General features: G+C 47.0%; 1 long non-coding RNA gene across 2 annotated transcripts; it reads left to right on the top strand.

Annotated features, from left to right (window-relative positions):
* The first annotated feature begins 9,840 nt into the window (after nucleotides 1–9,840).
* Nucleotides 9,841–12,464, top strand: LOC148119950 (uncharacterized). Of its 2 annotated transcripts, none has more exons than XR_015734757.1 (3): nucleotides 9,841–9,909; nucleotides 10,639–10,861; nucleotides 11,957–12,464. It is a non-coding gene; the product is annotated as an uncharacterized LOC148119950 (long non-coding RNA). The 2 variants fall into 2 exon arrangements; XR_015734758.1 differs by having other exon boundaries at nucleotides 11,954–12,464.
* The last annotated feature ends 1,210 nt before the right edge of the window (nucleotides 12,465–13,674 follow it).

Below are 13,674 nucleotides of genomic sequence, written 5' to 3'. Positions count from 1 at the left end.
TTGGCTCTTCATCTTCTACATTTTCTTATGGCATGTTTTCTAAGCAAAACATTTTGATTTTATACATTCAGATTTATAATTCCTTTGTTTTATTGGATATTTATGTCTTGATAAGGCCTTTCCCCTTTAAAAAACTTCAAATGTCCTTTCTGTGTTCTGCTGAATTGTTTCAAGTTTTGTAGAGTCAAGATCTGATTATGTTGGGCAGTGGTGGAGTACGCCTTTAAACCCAGCACTTGGGAGGCAGAGGCAGGCAGATCTCTACAAGTTTGAGGCCAGCCTGGTCTATGGAGCTAGTTTCACGACAGCCAAGGCTATACAAAGAAACCCTGTCTCAAAAAACCAAATATATACGTATATATATATATATATATACATACGATTATATATATATATATATACATATATGTGTGTGTGTATAATGATTAAATTAGAGAACTCTTTCCACCATTGTTTTCCCCTCCCATTTCTTTCTTCAAAATTTTTCTTATTTTTGAGACTGTCACATATGTATGCCGTGAGATATAATCACACCAACCCTGTATTTCTCACGTTCAGTGCCCCCTGTGTTGTCTGCACACCCCTTTGCCAATTTTATGTCTTTATTTTTATATAACCTACTGAGTTCAGTTGGTGTTGTTCATACATCCTCTGGAGCATGGGAAATCTGACAGTGGCCACTTTCTCAAAATAGAATGATCCCGCCTTCCAGCCACTATCGCTCTTCAGTACCTCCTCAGTAAGATGTGGGTCATCTCAACACCCATCTGGAGATCATCTCTACACCCATGCTGGAATTTTGTCTGCTTGGTCTCGGGTGGGTCTTATGCAGGTAATCACAGACGCAATGAGTTCACAGGTGCACACGTTAGCCATGTCATGCTGAGAAAACAGCATTTTACAGGACCCCATTCCATCCTGTTGCTCCTGCGTTCTTTCACCCTTCCTCTCATGTTCCCTGAGCCTTGGTGGTGGTGAGGTCAATAAAGATGTCCTGCCTGGGGATGAGCACTCTACAATTCCCAACACTTTGATCAGTTACCTCTCTGTTGACTTTGACTGCTGCCCACTGCAAAAAGAAAGCTTCTCCGGCTAAGGTTGAGAGATGTTCAGGTCTGTTAGCCTAGGGAGCCACATGGTTTGAGTGGCAGGTATCTAGGGACCTCTGACCTATGAGTGTCAGAAGCTGGGTAGACAGGGCAAGTTTGAGCCAAATGTCCTTGCTCTTTCTTCTACTCCAAATCCTAGCGCTTATTCCCCTCCATGTTGTCCCCCATCCTCTGCCTCCATACCCATGCTGACTTAGCAATCCTGACTCTATTTACCTTCTAGAGAGACTCGATGACAATGTATGGCACCAAAAGAGACACATGACATTAGAGATAGGAGCCTAGTGCAAATCCTAATCAGAGTCCAAAAGAGGGTCTTCTGGTAAATAGAGCCATTCACCTACTCTTTTTCCTTAGGGAACTCCCTGAGAAGAGGCCACTGCTAAGGATCTTGTGTTGTACAATATTTCTTTACACTGTGTGAAGATGTGTCGCTGTGATTGGTTTAACGGAGAACTGAAAGGCTATTGGCTAGGTGGGAGAAGCTTAGGCGGGACTTCTGGGGACATAGAGTTCTGGGAGGAAGAAAGGAGGAGTGGCCAGCCAAACTCAGAGGAAGTGCCACACTGCAACAAGTGAAGGCCACGAGTCACGTGGCAGCACGTGGATGAACGGAGGCGGGTTGATTTGAGTTATAAGAGTTAGCTGGAAACGGGCCTGGGCTAAGGCTGAACTTTCGTGATTGATAATAGGTCTCTGTGTCCTTTTTTTTTTTTTTTTTTTTTTGTAATCTGGAGGCCCAAGGAAGAGTTCTGCTACAATCTTGAGTACAGAGGATTTCAATATTGCCGTGACAGAGGGATATTGGAGTCTGTAAGTGCACGCATGCGTGCATTTGTTCAGCCCACTGGAAGCCTCCCCCCCCCCAAAGCTAGAAAGGGGGCAGGGTATAAAATGAGAGGAGGAAGCCAAAGGCCACTGAACAACGACTCCATAGAGCTCACACTATGATCCAATCCCATCATCCTCCAAGTAAAATCCTAGCTTAGGTGCTTGATAAATAAGTGACTGTCGGTGCCCTGAAGGGAGGGAGCTCACTCCTAGTCAGGAAGAATCAGGACAGGCTTCCTGGAGTAAGAGGTGTCCTTACTTGGCCTTGAAGGGCATGGGGCAGTGACAGGCAGACGCTGGGGAGGGTGCCTGGGCTCCTCTGCAGTCTGATTGAGAACTTGGCTCTTTCAGGTGCATATATTTTAATGGGGATTTATTTTCTGCATTGTTAAAGCTTAATGGCTCCCTCAAATCATACTGACACAAAGGGAAGCCAGAGCAGTTCACCAAACAGCAGATTTTGCCCTGAGCAAAGGCACTTACTTCTCCATGCGTGGAGCCGTCCCCCCACTGTTTCCCATAAGAGCCTGTGTTGGCTTTTGCAAATCGAACTGCAGCTCTTAAACAAAGCATCCTTTTCCAGCAAAGGAGTAACTAAGGGCTGGGTTACCCCAGGACAGCACCTGCAGGAATGTCGCGCTAATGGCAACTGTTGGAAGCCATCTTGACCCCATTCACGGGGAGCATCAAGAGTCCAGGTGGACCTTAACCACCTTTGGGTTTGCAGTTGGCCGACTCTGTCAGCGAAATCCCTGCTTGTTCTGTTCTTCTCCTGTGCGACGAGTAGATGGACCAGGCAGAGAGGTGGAGGGAAGGCTGGAAGAGTACCTTCCTCTGTGTTGCTGCTGAAGGAGTGAACACTCCAGTCTTCTCAGAACGTCCTGTTCACCTGCTGATGGGACCTTCAGGCAGCTGGTTTTCTTATCTACCGCGGGGACGGCTGTGGGTCCCATGGAAAGCTGGAGTGATCTGAGACTTCCGGATCTGACCTTCAACTTCCTTAATTGTGACACCAACGCAAAGGAACGCTTCTAAGGCTGCATGTGACCCCCTCTTCACAGAGGGCTGTTTACCTGCCTTCCAGGACTGGTGTTTGTTGCTGTGTGGGACTGGTATGGTCTTTTCGCCAAACACCAGTGAGATCAGGACAAGCGGCCATCTGAGTTAACAAACACTTATAAAGCTGAACACAACTAGTCAGTGCAAAGGTTTTAATACTTTCACTAACATCACAGGCAAGGGGTGAAGACACAGAAACCCCACTCACTCACCTCCAGCAGTGGCAATGCCACCAGGGCCCTGCCCTTCCAGCTCTGAGGCTTTAGGGAGGGAGATTGACGTCTCCATGGGAACAGTCTCATTTCCTTGGCTACTGGGTTCTGACTCGGAGGGCTGGGACTGAAGAATCTTTCAACATTTCCCCAGTCTTGTCAATGAGGTCCTGGCCCTGCTCCAATCTGGGTAATTACATTAACCCTATGCAAATTGTCCTCAGCGGTTGCCTAGGTGGATCTGGTGAAGAGTGGAGAGTAGGCTCGCACCAAACCCTCTTTCCTTCTCTTCTTGGATCCCAGCAGACCTGGTTCCTAATCTGCTGCACACATTATGATGCCCATCCAGTCACCCTGTCCATGTAGGGAGGCTTCATCTGTCTGAGGATGCTTGGTCGGGTCTAAGATGGTGCAGAGAAAAATCTAGAGTTGGGGTAGGGAGGCCTAGATTGCAACCCTGCTCTAAGTGGGGAACCTGGGTGGGCCACTTCCCATTGCACAGCCTGTTTCCTCACCCCTGAATGTAGGGTTTGGCTCAGACCACAGCCTCCCATACCCTTTCTAAAAACATTTTAAAACTGTTTCAATAAATGCTTTTTTTTTAATTAACAAAGCCAATCATTGTATACACACACACACACACACACACACACACACACACACACACAAATCTATTGGAGAAAAGATTTTTTTCTTTGCCAGCAGGTATCAGTTGCAAAGAGCTTCTTAAACCATTTTTTGAGTGGGAAGGAGGGAAAAAGAGAAGGAGGGAGGGAATGAGGGAGGAAGGGAGGGAAGGAGAACCTGAGTCTTAGTGGGTAAGTAGTTGCTGGGATCTGGGAGTTGGGAGAACAGTGAAAACATGGATCAAAATATATTGTATGAAAAGCATTTTAAATGATACAATTTTTAAAAGAAAGCAAATAGTCAACCACGTTTTTTAGATTTGGTGCCTGCCCTGGAGCATCAGTAGATGGCTACCTAATACACTGACTTAGGTGGCCTAGGAAACCAATTTCCTAGGTCAGATAACGATCTCTCTCCTTTACCTTCCTCCGTGGAATGGGCATCTGGGGTGTGTACCTTGAAAGGCTGCTGTGACATAAAATTAACTCGCACATCTAAAGCGCTTGCAGCAGCGACAGCAGCCAGCACCAGGCGGCCCTGGGTCCCCATGGTTTAACATCATACATTTAAGCCTCAACACGTTGCTGGAAGTTTGGTATGGTTGCTGTTTTCATGGACAGAGACGTTAAGTCCGTTCCCAAAAATCACAGGGTCAACAGGGCAGAGTGGTGTAGGTTCCTGATTACAACGCTATCTGTCTGGTCCTGTTCTGTAGTGGTCACTCGGCATTATTAAAGGGCATTTCAGCATTGGCTTCCTGGGATTTGTACTGTTCAAGTGAGATCATGGAGGTAGTTTTCAGAGGAGCGTGTCACCGGGTAGATCAATGACTTTAAATTCTGTTACCTTTCTCTGACTTGTCTGTGCTTATTTTTGTCTCAGTGTGTTGACTTCCACCAAAGACAACCCAACCCTTCTTCTTCTTACGAAATAAATGTACATTAGTATCATAAAAGACACCATCTCAGGACATACTTGCATGGGAGGCATGTCTGTCTTTCTCACCCGCCCTCTATCTTGTGAAATTGAAAATCACAGAATATCTTTTTGTTGGTTTGTTTGGACTTTGAGGTCAATTCTCTCACACAGCCCAACCTGCCCTGAAATATTCCTTGTGTACGGGATGACCTTGAACTCAGGACAATCCTCATATTCCTGAGTACTGGGATTGCAGTGTGAACCATCATTCCCGGCTCACATGGGGTCTTAATGAATGACTTTGCGGCGGAGGCCACTTCAACGCTGCCATCCTTGAGGCCATCCTGCAAACCCTCCATCTGAGCTCCCCTGCAGACAGGCAGAGGGCTGACTCAGTGAATGCTTTGGGTGGAAAGAAAGGATTTCATAATTTACTAAATGAGGGGTTACTTTTAGGTCCAGGGTAAGTCATCTGTGAGAGGGGACTACAGAGACCCCCAAGGATCAGGCAGAGGCAGGGTCCGGATGGGAATAATCAGGGAGTCGGGCTGGCTCTGGAATGAATAGGTGGTCAAAGTCACATCTGAATTAGGTACCTCTGCCTGAAGGGGGCTCCAAATCCAGGCCCCACCTGCTAGGAGGTGCTGCCCAGGTGAGGCTGGCAGTGATGGATGCGAGACCCGGGCCTGTCTGGAGGTGGTAGCAGCTTAGGGAGAAATCTTGGGAGCAGGAGAAATGGAGGATGGTACCCCAGGTCGTTTCCATTTCTGAGCCTGAAAACGCAGAGGCTCCCCTGCCCAGCAGGGAGAGGGAAGCAGTAGTTGAGGTGGGTGCAGGCTTGAAATCGAGGAGGAGCAGAGGATTTCTACCATTCATGTTCTATGCTCAGTAAAAAGAAAATTACCCACCGCAGGATCTACAGGGAAGAAGATTGAGTCAGAATACGAACAGTCTGCAAGGTGTGGGCCACAGGATATGTAGGGAGGGCTCTCATGTGATCTCGGGACAGTGGGGGACCAGCTTCCCTTTGCTGGTGCATGTATGTTTGGGGAACCATGCCATGAGCCCTCTGATTTGCATCATGTTTCCCAGGGTGGCCCTCCTAGCCTGGAGCTCACCTGGCATCTGCCTAGTTGACCAGCCTCAAGGCAGGGCAAAGAAAATGCGGCAGAGGCCTGAAACCCAGTGTCTGCAGGTGCACTCGGGGGCCAGGCACAGGCTATGGCCTTTTCTAGTCTCGTTGTCCTCTTGCTGGAGGTGAGCGAGCAGATGAGGGCCCCATTGAGGGGTATGGTGTGCGGAATGGGCTTCCAGCTCTTTATGTTTTGCTATGTGCTGGGCTTGGTTTTCTAGTGTTTGGTTTGTGCTGATGTCCTGGCCTGACTCTTGGGGTGACTCCCTCATCTGGACTCATGACCTTGGCTGCTAGATTCACTTCTCTGGAATTCTTCCCTGAACCCTGGGGCTTCTGGGAAACCAGCGAGCCCCAGAGGAGCTTGAACATCACTAACCCAGCCACTGTTCATAGCTGACAAGTCTGTAACCATTGATGTTGGAAACATCGACTTGTGTACGTCCCCCGCTGCCATTTGCCTTCCCTCAGTCTCACAAGTTCCCCCTTTCCCCATTGGCGGTGGAGGAAACCATTGGGGTGATGGACATGCCACCATCTCTCCTCACAGTCGTCCTGGAGTCAAGGCCCCCTCACGGCTCTGAATGTAGCCTCTGTGTGTGGCTCCTGCGTGTGGGGCCTATGGCTGTGCACACACATGCCTCTGCGTTCTGCAGGAGCCCGCACTCCGTCTGTTTATTTCCCATTTACAACCTCTTCCTCCCCCTTTGCAAAGCGCCAGGATGGGCCTGGCGTTCTAGGAACTGCTTGCAAGTGGTCCTCCAAGCCTCGGAGCCGGCCTCCGCTGTCCCCATGCAGTGAGAGTAATGGGTCCTCCCAGGGACAATTTGCATAAAGGATAAATAAGAGAAAGACAATGTGAAGTTTATTCATTTTTAAATCCTGCAGCGTTTGTGATTGAAGGCCCAAGCTCAGATGTTTGCCGGATGCGTCCCATTAAGACTTGGGGCTCGTCTAATGCCGCCTCTGCTCCTGCAGGGGGGGGGTAATGCGCAGTTGTCCTCCGCACTGGAGGGCCGTTTCCACAGCCTCCCGTGCACCCAGGGACAGGAGCAGCGGGCTGCGTTCCTTTCACCAGGCTCCCTCACTTTAATTTGCTGTAACAGAGCCAGCACATTAAATACACAACATATTGGTGTCCCTGAGCACCCTGGAGGGTCTTTACCCTTCCTCGTCAAAGGAGCCTCGCATGCCGGGAGGGAGAGGAGATGTGTTTGGCACGCCTGCAGAGTGATGCCTTTGGCGGGTCACAATCGACTGTCTGCCAAGGACTGTGCCCTCCCAAAGGACAAAGAGTGGGCAAAAGGACAGAGGTACCATTAGGCGTGCCTCAGAGTGAGAGGGGGCATGGAGATAGGGAAAACACCAGGGACACAGTGGGCACAGCAGTGCATGTATGTATGGGGAAGGGGGAATGTGAGCGAGCCTGGAGGGTAGGGGCAGGATGTCCCCAGTGAGAGCACTAGGCTGGCCCTGGTCATTCCAGGACAATGTCAAGCAACACATTTCCAAGCAGAGCACGAGTTGGAGGGGCTGGATGAGGTTCTAACTTGGCTTCTCTCTGTTCAGCATGCCCTGGGCTCTGGGAATCTGGCAGTGGAGATCTAGCTGTCACGTTGTGTGTGTTTGCTCCAACAAGTAAGGCAAGAAGAAGAGAGACCTTCCAGCAAATCGCCCACTTCCCTAATGGCATCCTTCCCCGGAACTTGGAGAAGAAAGAAGGGTCCACACAGACTAGAAAGGCAAGGCCCCTGCAAGGTCACTTAGCTGGCAGTCTTCTCTCCAGAGGGCAAGATGCCCAATGACTCTGAAGACAGACTGTCCCTCCATACCTGGAAACGCCTGACTATTGGTGCTTAATTTAGTAGCTACATGTTTATGGTGATTGTCTTATGCTACCAAATGTTGGTTCTATGGCTTCTGATCCTCACAACATGAGTCGTTTCTATTATGACCCTAAATCTGAAATGTTAAAACATCCCAGATCACAGATCTGCAAACAAGTAGTCCTTAGTCCCAACTCCAGCCCCGCCTGACCTGGTGGTAGTGACTGCATTGTTGATGGATGGTGTGATGGCTATTCGGTAGTGATGGTTTAGTGATAGTATGGATATTGGTATTGGTAGTGGTGGTGATCATAGTGTTGATCTTTGCGAAGGTGGTGGTTGTGGTGACAGATATGGTGGTGATGATGGAGGTGATGGTGGTGGTGATTGTTTTTGGCTATTTATGGTGTTTGGTATTGTAATATTTGTGATGATGGTAGTATCAGTAATTTTAGTGGTAGTATTGTGTTGGTAATGATGATTGTGTTTTTGGTGGCCCTTGTGAAGACAATAGTAATGGTAGTTTGGAGGTGATGGTGTGGTAAAAGTTGTGGTAGTAGTGGTAATTATTTTGATGATGTGGCTATATTGATACTAGTATGGTGGTAGTGGTGTAGTTTCATGATGTTGGTGAGGATGATAGTTATGGTAGTGGTGGTAATAGTTCGGTAGTGTTTGCTGTAGTTATGATCACAGTTATGGTAGTTATAGTGATGACAGTGATAGCTATGGTGGCGGTGATTATGGTCATAACAGTTATCATTATGGTGAGGATGATGGTGGGTGGGTAGTTGTGATGATGGTTATGGTGATTATGATGGTGGTGAAGGCATTTATGGTGAGGATGATGGTGGTAGTAGTTACAGTGGTGGTGGTTGTAGTGATGGTGGTAGTAGCTATGGTAGTGATGGTAATTATGGTGATAATGGTGGTGACAGTTATGGTGATGTTGGCAGCAGTGGTAATGGTTTTGATTCTGGTGTGGATATTGGTACAGGTTTCAGCAATTACGTAAATCCTCTTGGAGAAAGCACCAATCAGCACCAACCAGACAGTATCTGTTTTTAAGTCTCCTCAACTGTCAGCATTGGACTTTGCACCTGGCTTCTCATGGGTGAGCATAGAAGCTGCATGAACTGGAAAAGGGTATCTGAGCTTGCCTTAGAACCCAGGAGGACGAGTCAGGCTGGGTCCTTAGGATGTGGCCCTGTGTGGTGCTATTAAGGGCTCTTCACAAACAGGGGTTTGGAGAAGATAGTGAGACCCCTCCTTCCTGAGCCTGGCCCTACCAATGACCTCGGTGCCATCTGTCAGCTAATTCTTACTGGAAGTTCTACTGTTAGCCTCCATTTTCATTGTGTGGCTAAGCATTTCCTCTGAAACACAGACTTCCCAGTCTGAAGATTCTCTAGGAGGACCGATGACACCATGAAGCCTCCCGCAGACATTCTGGCCTTAACCAGAGCCCACATCCCCTCTTGTTAGAGTGAAGGACTCTTCTGGCTTAGTCATCCCAATAAGGAATTCTAGGCATAGACTACCTATGGTTATGTGATATTCCTCATGCCCGGGGAGAACAGGTTGGGGCAGGGGCTGAGGACAGGGAGAAGGACAAGTGAAGATGCTGCTTGGGGTTAGGGGAAATCCTAGGACATGAGTCAGCTGCTGGATCACACAACACATACTACCCAGGGGACCTACTGTCCTGTTACCTTGGTTTTCAGACAACACACATTGTACCCAGGGGACCTACTGACCTGTTACCTTGGTTTTCAGACAACACACATTGTACCCAGGGGACCTACTGACCTGTTATCTTGGTTTTTACCCAACACATATTGTACCTAGGAGACCTTCTGACATGTTACCTTGGTTTTTTTATCCAATTGTAGTAACAGGCCAAGGTCAGAGGTACCAGACCTACAAGGAAAGGAACAAGCCATTCACAGAAACTGTACATACAGATAATTGTCAAAATCTTGTTTAAAATGAAAGTCACTTGCCCTGGATACCGCTCTAGCACCCAAGGCACTTCTGAAACATCGTTTTACTTGGATTGACTTAATCAGAGTTCTTTGCAAGAGTTCTGAAAATAACAATATAACGTGTTCTTATGCCCATTTTGCAGAGTTTGAAACCATGACTCAAAGCTTGGCCAAAGTGAGACAGAGAGTAAATGGTAGAGACAGCACCAGGTACAAAGTCATTTTATTCATTTATTTATCAACTCATTACTGAACTCTCACTGTGTCCCAGGAACTGTGTTAGCTACTGAGTAAGCACAGTGGGCAAGAAATGCTGTTGTCTGGGCCCACAGTTCTCACCCTGAAAGTATTCATTCCAATTTCAACCTTTTACATGTCACTGCACTTTCTCAGATGCCATCAAAAATCAACAGGTGTGACCAAGAAGTTTAAAAAAAATAGCACTGCTCTATTCAGAGTCAACAATGCTGAGCACCACCAAGGCAGGGTGTACACCCTTAAAGACCTGTGTGTCATTCTTGCCCCCTCCCCTGGCCCATTGTATTAATGCTTGATCACATTGATGGTAATTACAGATATTGTTAAATTGTTTTGGCAAATGACATTGGCATGACCAGAAAATATATAAAATTTTATAGGATTTTTGTCCGTGATTATTTAAAATTATCAGAGTTGAAACATCAGTCTCTTGGGAAGGATTTGTGGGAGGGGATTTGGTAGGGGCTTAAGGGAGGAAAGGCATAGGGAAAGCGATATAATTCTATTTCAATTAAAAATATATTAAATAATATCAGTCCTTGGGAAAACTCATTTGTGGGGACCACTGTGCCAGGAATGGCTGGCCCACAAGGCATTGCTCTGTGATCAGAATTCTGCCCCCAGGCCACCTCACTCTGGAGATGATTATATCAGGCTGTCTGACGTTTATCTTCGTCCCAGGATGCCCTTCTGTGACATCACTCTGGCCATCCCAACAGAGCCTGCGGCTGGTTCACACAGTTCACACAGGCGAGAGGGCACCAAGCTCTTCTCCTCCAATCTTCAGATCTCTGAAGCTTAGCGTGGCCAGCTGAAGAAATGGAAGAAGTTCAAGGAAGATGCCTTAAGTCAGAGAGAGACATTTATCTTCTGATAAGAAGTTATCTTGACCACCTTATGAAGGGTAACTCACCAATTCTTGTGTTAAAAACGTTTGTTGTTACTTCTGGGTGGACTCTCTTCCAAGTCAGGCCTGGGCTGACTGGAGCTGTCCATAGACTAGATGTTCTAGGTATAGGCATTCATAGATGGCCCAAACTAATTTCAGCCCACAGTATAGTCTGTATGTGTTCCCAAGATGGCAGCTGCAAAGGGTCTTTAATATCAATAAAGGATTAAGAAAAATAGTGCATTTGCTAAGGACAGACCCTGGTGCCTTCCTAGGTGACTTCTTAGAATCCTATTATTGATCTTGTAGGTTCCTGAAATCATGTTTCTTGCCAGCGTTAGGAAAACGAAATGAGTCCCCCACAGATAGGCAAGCAAGTCCTGAGCTGAGAGTCACTAGAAGGCTCCACTCACCTCAGTCAGTAATTTTTCCATATTCCTTTAACTTAGTCCACCCTAAAGTCTCCTGAATTCCCTCTTGAAACATGAGCAGGTATTAGGCCAGTGACAATTTATGTTGGCTTCTCTCAGGGTCAGTGCATCCTCAAAATGTTGACAGTAATGACCTAAGTTGGCACCTCCATTGAACTTCCAGAGAAGGAATCCCATCAGAATGGGAATGAGGGCTGAGGGGATGACATAGGATTCCCACACAGCCCTTTCAGTATATCTGCTGTGGACCAATGGTCTATACCTTGTCATTTGTATTTTAAATAAACACTGATTGGCCAGTAGCCAGGCAGGAAGAATAGGTGGGGCGACCAGGCAGGAAGCAGAGGCAGGGCAATGAGAATTCTGGGAAGAGAGAAGTTTCAGTCTGCAGTAGTCATCCAGACACAGATGAAACTAGACACAAAACAAGCAAGATGTGACTGCCTCGCTGATAAAGGTACCAAGCCATGTGACTAACACAGACAAGAATAATGGGCTAATATAAGATGTAAGAAAAAGTTTAAAAGAAGAAGTATGAACTACTAGGCCAATCCGTTTATGATTAACGTAGACCTCTGTGTATTTGTTTGGGACTGAATGGCTGTGGGACCTGGTAGGACAGAAAACCTCTCTCAACATATATCTCAAACGATGAGCACTGTAATTTGCCTCCCAGCAGGTGCTCAGGAAGATGGCCTACTCCTCCAGAATAGTCAAGGAAATATTCTGTGGCAGATTGGTCCATTGAAGAGGTCGTCCTGGGTCTCCTTGAAGCACAGAACAAGGATATGTGAGCACATATATCTAGAGATTGTGTCAATATTCAAAGTCTCTGGATGCTCGAAGACTGTGATTCAATCTCAGACATTGTTCATCCCCAGCATGCTTTCCAGGAGTTTCTGGTGTTGGTCCTAGCTGCAATTAGCTCTGTAACCATATTATGTCTTTGACAGATGCGTGGTCCTTGGCTTTCTCATCTCCAAAATGAAGTTAAAAAAAATAGTATCATTAGCGTTTGCTACAATACGGGGTTTGGAGTCTTCTTGATGTACAGGGCAAAGGCTGCTTACTTCCCCAGCTCTTTAGTGTTCCACATGAATAAGGGACCACACAGAGAATGAGATGGTGGTCCCAAATGGGAGTATGAGAAAGAGAGGGGAAGAATACTCAAGGTTCCTATAATGAAGATACAGCCAGCAGAAGGTCTAAAATGTATGACTGCAGAGCTGGAGTTCCTCCGCCTTTGCCTTGCTGTTAGACTGTCCCTGAGTGGCTAACGTTGAATTATTGTGCTTCTAGAACAATGGTATTCATCCTTCCTATGTCACAAGGTAAGATTAAAGAGGCAAACAGAAGTGGGTATTTGGAAAGAGCTTGGAGAACTATGCAGCACCCCACAAACACCGATAGATTTGATTAACAGCCACGTTTAATTGCTGGTTTAATTGCAGGTTTTTGGTTGACTAGAAAACATCGGACTGTTTCAGACTCTTTTTCTGAGCTGCCTGCCCTTTGCCCTCTGCTGCTACCAAGTCTGTATATTCTGGGATACATGCTCTCACACTTGCAGGTATCAGAATCGGGTATGCTTGCTAAATAGCTTGATGGTTTCCATTCTGAGTTTGGGATTCAGCGGGTTCAGAATGTGCCTGAGAATTATGGTATCTAAGTCCCTAGACGCTGCTCTTTCTGGTGCTGATGCTGTGTCTGAGAACCAGTGAGCAGATTTTTTTTTAATGTTTTCAGAATTTATGTGAATTTTTTTTGTAGTTCAGTTACGTCTAGGCTGTCTCATGGCATCTCTGTACAAAGGGAGTAGGGTAGGCAGCGTGATGGGTGTTCCATAAACAAATTGGGCCTAGAAGCAGAAAGTGATGATGTCTTGAAGTACTACAGTCAGCTGATGAGTGCAATCAGGCTCTCTGGACTTCCTCCTCCCTATTCTTCCCATTGGGCTAAAGTGCCCCCTACTGGCCAGTCACTCATGGCCATTAGCCCCCCTGTCCTGACAGGAGCTCAGGCCAGTGGTTAGGTGTCAGAAGCATCTCCTGGGGACAGAGCTTCAGGCATTTGTTTGCTTAGTGGAAGGTATTGGAATAGGTTTTCACTGTCCCTGGCTGCTTCAGTAGGACCTGCCCAATCTGTTCTTTCCTCATCACTAAGCCCTGAGTTGGCGACTTTCTCAAAGATTCAGGCATGACCCCAGTAGACCTAGCCCTTACCCCATGGCTTCTCTGGACCACACTTTCATTAGCTGCTCTGAATCTTTTCTCCTGACTGGTGGCCTTGGCCTACAGAGCCCAATTGTAGCACAGAATCAGGCTAAGCCAGCTTATGGATACAATTCCCACCTTTGCTGTCTGGTCAAGTTCCTTCCCTTGCTTCCCCACACAACTA

Source organism: Myodes glareolus, chromosome 13, assembly GCF_982192425.1.
Source record: "Myodes glareolus chromosome 13, mMyoGla1.1, whole genome shotgun sequence".
Taxonomy (NCBI): Eukaryota; Metazoa; Chordata; class Mammalia; order Rodentia; family Cricetidae; genus Myodes; species Myodes glareolus.
The sequence above is the reverse complement of the archived record's forward strand: the minus strand, read 5'-3'. Positions and strand labels throughout refer to the sequence as shown.